Raw genomic sequence first — 6,989 nt, forward strand, 5'->3', positions numbered from 1 at the left:
ATTTTCTCACAGCAGTTTTATGCTCGCAGCAAAATTAGGAGGAAGATACAGAGGTTTCCCCTGCACACCCCCAGATGCCCCCCACACATGGCCTTCCCCATGCAGACATCCCCCACCAGGGTGCTGCATCTCGTTATGATCCATGGAGCTATATCGACACAACAAAATCAGCCAAAGCCCATAATTGACACTAGGGTTCACTCTCAGTGCACATTCTGGGGGTTGGACAGATATATACTGAGGCACAGCCAGCATTATAGTGTCACACAGACCGGAGTCACACCCTGCACATCCTCCGAGCCCCACCCCTTCACCCCTCCTTCCCCTAGCCCCTGGCCACCACTGATCTGGCGCTGCCTTAGTAGTTAGTTGCCTTTCCCAGAATGTCATAGAGTCGGAGCTGGAGAGGATGCAGCCTTTTCCCACTGGCTTCTCTCACTTAAACATATGCATTTAAGGTTCCTTCGTGTCTTTCCACGGCTTAGTGGCTCATTCCCTTTTAGTGCCGAATTTATCGCACAGCCTGGATGGACCACAGTATATTCGCCCACCGCCTGGTGAAGGACATCTTGGGCAAGTTTGGGCAATTATGGATGAAGCTGCCACGAACACGAACATCTGTGCATAGAAATTTTTTTAACATTTATTTTTGAGAGACAGAGCATGAGCAGGGGAGGGGCAGAGAGACAGGAAGACACAGAATCCGAAGCAGGCTCTGAGCTGTCAGCACAGAGCCCGACGCAAGGCTCAAACCCACGAACCGTGAGATCATGACCTGAGAGATCAGGACATGAGCCAAAATCAGATGGTTAACCGACTGAGCCACCCAGGTGCCCCTGTGCACTGGTTTTCGTGGAGACGTAAGGTTTTCCCCTCCTTTGGGAGCTGACAGGGCACGATATCTGGATTGTATGGTATAAAGATGTTTAGTTTTCTTAAGAAACAGCCAAACCCTCTTCCAAAGTGACAGCATCTTACATCCAGCTTCCTGATTCTTCTTTTTTTTCTCCTGGTCAGAAAATGCTGACGTTCTTCATCTTGACGCCAGGTTGGTCACTCCCACCCTTAACGCCTCGGCCCCCAGCCAGGTTGGCAGGAATCCAAGTCAATTGGGCAAAGTGGCCGTGTGGCTCCGGGGAATGAGGCTGTGCTGTGGAAGGTCCATCAGGCTGGAGGCACTGCCGGCACTCGGCGCCGGGGTCTGGCGGCGTGCCCCAGAGATGCACAGCAGCGACTCGTCCAGAACATTCGCCGGTCCAGTGCAGGGCTCTCCAGGATCCCAGGCTCTCAGCCCGAAGATCAGTTTCGAGCAAATTACTCCTCTGGCCGACGCACCAGGACCCTTCCCGCCTGGGACCCCCACCCTGTGCCCTCACATCCAGGCTTGGGGCCTCTGTGACCGGCAGACGAGGAGTGGCCACTGTTTGTGGCTGGCCCTTCAGAGCCACACGTTGCTGCTCTGAGTCTCACCCTGCAGCTTCTCGGCTCCCGGAGCCTCCAGACCCGTTGCTCCAAGCTGACAACACTGTGGTCCTGCCAGGCCCCGGGACATGAGCTGGGACAGGCCTCTGTCCCCCGGAGCTGGCACTTCTCAGGAAGACAGACAAAACATGTGACCCTGTGCTCAGGGCCTGCTTTGAGGTTAGCAGGAACCATCAGGGGACATCCCCACGAAGCACTGCAGGCGACAGGACTTTGACGGTCCAGAGGGGGGTGAGTAGGCAGACGGGAGCCAGGTGCGAACGGCTGGTGTTTCGGGGCCATCCGGGGAGCACCAGAGGCCATGAGGGAGGAGACCGGGCTGCAGAGGCTGGCCTGGCCCCGAGTTGTGCCCATGGAGGTGGCCCGAGTCCCACTGAAGAGCAGCGAGATGCGCCACACGCCAGGCCGATGGCCCAGTAGGCACCAGGCTCCCCACGGGCCTCCCCAGCTGAGCCCTGGCCTGTACGTCCCCTCTGGACCGTTTCACCCATTTTATAAGAAACCCGAGGCTCAGAGAGGTTGACGAATGTGACCAAAGACACACAGCCAAGTAAGGTTTGCATCCAGGGCCACCTTGACACCGGCCTGGAGGGAGTGGTCAACACAGAGATGACGTGTGTGTGTGTCTGTCTGTCTATGTGTGTGCACGCGCCACTGTGTGTCTCTCTGTGAGTTCACCTGTGTCTGTGTCATTGTGTCACTGTGTGTGACGTGTGTGTGTCTGTCACCATGTGCAGCCTCTCAAGCTGAAGATTATGTTTTCAAGTGAAATGCAGGCCAAGTGAATGGATGACACTCTGCTTGTAAATGTCCTTGAGGAGGCAGAGGACACAGGCTGCAGGGGAGAGAGGGAGCCCAGCAGCCAGAGGAGCCAGACAGAGCCCAGCGGCAGGGATGAAGTCACAGCCCCCGTGTGGGGCCCACTCAGAGCGTCCCCAGCCCTGCGGCACCTGGGCCCCAGAGCCCCTTCGGTGCCCTGACTGCAGCCTGTGAGAAAGCAGCCGTTGGGAAGGTTTGTGGTGATAAAAATATAAACTCGGTTGCTTACAAAAATCACTGGCAGCCTAAAAGTGCTCGTCCCCGTTGTCATGGAATTGACAATACTGATAAGGATCAAAGGGACCAGAATAGATGCAAGGGGCTGGTTCCCACTTCACTCTAAGAATCTTCTTTCATCTAAATTTCTGGCTCTCTCCTCCTGAAGAACATTCTAGATGCTGTATTGTGACCACGCCCCATCATCCTGAATGCCACATCCTCTGCTCTCCTGGAACAGCACCCCCTTCCTGGGATGAGTCCCCCCCTTCCCCGCCCCAGCCATGCAGGGACCCTCCTCGCCCGCAGGTGGCCATGTGACCCACACCAGGCCAATCAGAATTCTTCCCACGGGATGGAGAGAGAAAGGTCAGGCCCTCTTGGGAGGTGGGGGTGGGGCGCTGTGAGCCAGGAGCTGAGGGTGACCAGAGACAGAGACGGAAGGCCCCCTCTGCATCCTGGTGTCTGGCCCCAGCACCCCTGAGCCCCTGCCTGGCCCTGGCCAGAGCCCCAGCATGGTTCCGTGAGCTGCATTCTCCAAGTCCTCATCCAGAGCCCGGGCTCACCCGCCGCACCCCACCCCACCCTGCCTGGTGCGGCTGGAGGTGAAGACGGCCCCTTCCACAGACCAGCCACCTGCCTGCCCACAGCTCGACTGCGTCTCAGCTTAAACACCGCCTCTTATGCAGCCTGCCCTGCCACCCGCTACCTGAACCCCAGTTATTCTCCAGCCTCCTTTTCTCCTTCCTCACATGGATCACAGGGGTGATGTATGTAGGGAGGGCATCTGACCTCTCATCACCTGCCCCCCCCCCATTACTGCAGGTGACCGCAGGGCAGGGACCATACAGCTGGATCAGTCAGGACCCTTTTCAGGGACAAGTTTCAAAAACCAGTCCAGGTGTATGGCCGGCATTCCCGGGGCGTTCGGACCCGAGCGGGGCGTCCAAGATGTCACCGGGCCTCTGTGACTCCTTCCTCCACCGGCTCCACCCTCAGAGCTGGGGTATCAGTGGTCACAAATGTGGAGGGCACCACCGTCGTGGATTCACGGACCCCAGGTCGGAGAGTTCCCTCTGGGACACGGCCTTCTCGCCCAGCCCCGCAAGGCTCACGTGGCCAGGATTGATCTCCGCAGAAGGATGGCCAGTGGCGTGGCGCGGGGGTCCCTCTGGCAGAAAGAAAGACCAGAGCCCTGACTCCCACCCCCGGGGTGCCACCTCCTCGCATGCTCTTCCAGGCATGAGGCATCTGGCTCTGCGTCCCCTTCCCCGGAGCCGAGAAGAAAGCCAGCCTGGAGCTCTGGCCTGGAGCTGCCGGCATCAAAGGGACACACGGAACAGGTGCACAGAAGAGGACCCCGGGCCAGGCCCCAGGGGAGCGTCTGGGACAAGGCACAGGAGGAACTGCGGGGGAGGGGGGAGTCTGGAGAGCAGATGGGAAGGACCCTCTGGGAGGGAGTGTGCTTGGCACAGGGAGGGACAGGGGGTCCGGGGGAGGGGGCGGGGGGGTTGGAGGGCCCTCTGGCACTTGCAAAGTTGAGATGGGGAAGCCATCGGCCCCTCACAGCCTGGCTGAAAAGGGACAGTTAGGTATGAGGGGTGTTAAGCCGCAGACCCCAGAGGCCGAGAGCTCCCCGTGTTTGAGCCTCCCTGGGAGAATGACAGCCCTTCTGGGGACAGGACTCAGCCTTGGCGTTGCCCCTGTCACATCCTAGGGGTGGGGAAGGGGGGTTGAGAGCGCTCTCCTGCGTGTCAGCAACACCCCCGGATCCTCCGCGGCTCTGGGCTCTGTAGACAAATGTTGGAGAATCCAGAGGCGAACCTTGGGCTGAGGGCTGAGTTCTTTCCTCCCCAGGAACATGTGTTACACCGTAAACAGCTGGCCTGCGCGCACTTCATAGAGCAGCGCACATCCTGGTGTCCCCCAACGTTACACTGCATATTTCACTGCCTACAATCTTCATTTCCAGTAACTTCCTTGCTCCTTCTTTTCTTCCTCACCACCTACCTTTCCTCCCAGCCCAGGCCCCCCTTGGGGATCAGAGGGCGTCTGCAAACCCTTAGCTGCTCTGCCCAGGCGGGCCTGTGTGAGTGACTGCCACCACGGACAGGATGAGGACGCAGTGGGAGTGTCGGGAGAGGCCGCGGGGTCTCTTGGGAGAACTGCTCCGGGAGCACTGAGTTGTCGTGTCCCCGTCGCCCGTGGCCACCGCAACAAAACCCACAACCCGGTGACTCAAAGCATCATCATGTGGGCTGAATTGTGACCCCAAAATTAACGCTATGTTCCAACCCCCCAGTGTCTAAAGATGTGACTGTGTTTGGAGACAGGGTCTTTAAAGGGGTAATTACGGTAAAACGAGATCACAAGGGTGGGCCCCAATCCAAGAGGTCTGGGGTTCTTAGAAGGATTTCAGGACACAGAGGGATGACCACATGGGGACACAGGAGAAGACAGCCCTGCCCACACCTTGATCTTGGCTCCCCCTGCAAAAGCGGGGGAGGCGGCCTGGGACAGGCCCCCCCTCACCCACCTTCTGTTGAATGCCGGCGACCCCGGGCATTCCGTGGCTTGTAGACACATGTCCTCAGTCTCCACCTCCATTGTCACATGGGGTGTCTGTGTCCAGATCTCCTCCCTCTCAGGACATCGGTCATTGGCTTAGGACCCTCTTTAATCCACTTGGACGTCCTCTGAACCTGTGCAGAGGCCCTATTTCCAAACAAGGTCACGTTCACAGGTGTTGGGGCTTAGGCCTTTGGACACGGCTGAAGCCACAACACGCGGCCATGTACGGAGTCCAGTTCCTGTGAGGCCACCACGTGGAGGAGAAGCCACAGCGGCTCCATCTGTGCCACCTTGAGCCTTGGCCCAGGCGGCAGACGGACGAGGGAAAAGCCACCATCCACATTGGAGATGCGGCTTAGCCCAGTTCACTTCCAGACCCGCAAGCAGAATGAGCATCTGCCGTTGCTCAAACCATTGGTTTTGGGGACAGCTCGTTACACAGCACTGGGTAACCCCACGACCATCCCACTTTCCAAAAAGGCTACAGCACATCGCATTCCCACCAGCCAAGTCTGGGGCCCCTCTTTCCCTCCTCCCTCAGCCTCGACACCGACTGGGTGTTATCGCCGTCAATGGTTTTTTTAGGTTTACTTATTGGTTTTGAGGGCAAGCGAGAATAAGCAGGGGAGGGGCAGAGAGAGATGGAGAGAGAGAGAATCGAGGCCTTCCATTCACCAAACCCAACCGGGAGCCAGAGGCAGAGACCCCCATGCAGGGCAGTCTCCCAGGGCACAGAGCAGACAGGAGGGGGCCAAAGGGCAAACCCAGGAAGACGGTCTGTGAAGTCTGACGTTGAGCCCACCAAGTTTTTCCTGTCCGTGGCTGCTGAGATATCTGGGCATCTAGAACTGGAAGAAACGTCCCTTGAGGCTTCTTAGTCTTTGGGAGGAAGGCGGGGAGCCCACTGAAGATCTGATAGAGTCCAGGGTTCCTCCTCCCTGTTCCCCCAGCTCCCACCTCTTCCAGTTCCAAGCAGCAAAAACACCACTGACACAGCTTTCTGCCAGGAAGGGAATTTACATCTCATAGCGCAGGTGTCAGGTAAGGGTAGATCCAGGGTTGCAACCCCACCAAGGCTTTGCCACTCTCTCCGTCTCTCTGTCCTGCTTGTCATCATAATGCGTCAGTGGTGGGCATGGCTACACCAGCTTGATCTTTTTTTTTTTTAATGTTTTATTTATTGCTGAGAGAGAGAGAGAGGTAGTGTGAGCAGTGGAGGGTCAGAGAGAGAGGGAGATACAGAATCCGAAGCAGGCTCCGGGCTCTGAGCTAGCTGTCAGAACCGAGCCCAACGTGGGGCTCGAACCCACGAACTGCAAGATCCTGACCTGAGCCCAAGTCAGACGCTTAACCAACTGAGCCCCCCAGGTGCCCCTACACCAGCTTGATCTTATGTCCCCAAGTTAGGAGGCCCCTAGGAAGAAACCCACCAGCTACACCCAGCAGACGTTCTGAGGAAGGTTCTGGAGGGGGGGGCGGGCCATGCACAAGTCAGGCGCCCATCCCTGACCAACCCCGTGTTCCTGTGGACCCTGCCTCCTGCTTCATGACGGACACCCCCACCTCCCCCACGGGATGAGGAAGCTTTTCAAACCAACATGATCTGTGGTGACCACGGTCCACCCCTTCGGACACTTGACGACTCAGGAACCGCTGACCACCACCAACTGCTTTCCTCTCCAGAAAGAGGAACACAGCCATCGATCAAGGTCACCCAGTGAGTGGAGAACAAAGCCACCTGGGCTTTCTCTCAGAGAGCCTGAAGCCTATTAAATCCTTAAATGGCATTATCAGGGGCCGTGCACTGAGTTTCCATAATCCTCCGTGGGGATTAGGAAAATGCAGCCAAGCTAAGCTCCTTCCAGGGACGGAGCAGCCGCCTGCCACCAGCGCCGAGCAGA

The sequence above is a fragment of the Hyaena hyaena genome, unplaced genomic scaffold, assembly GCF_003009895.1.
Source record: "Hyaena hyaena isolate Hyena2069 unplaced genomic scaffold, ASM300989v1 scaffold_20, whole genome shotgun sequence".
Lineage (NCBI taxonomy): Eukaryota > Metazoa > Chordata > Mammalia > Carnivora > Hyaenidae > Hyaena > Hyaena hyaena.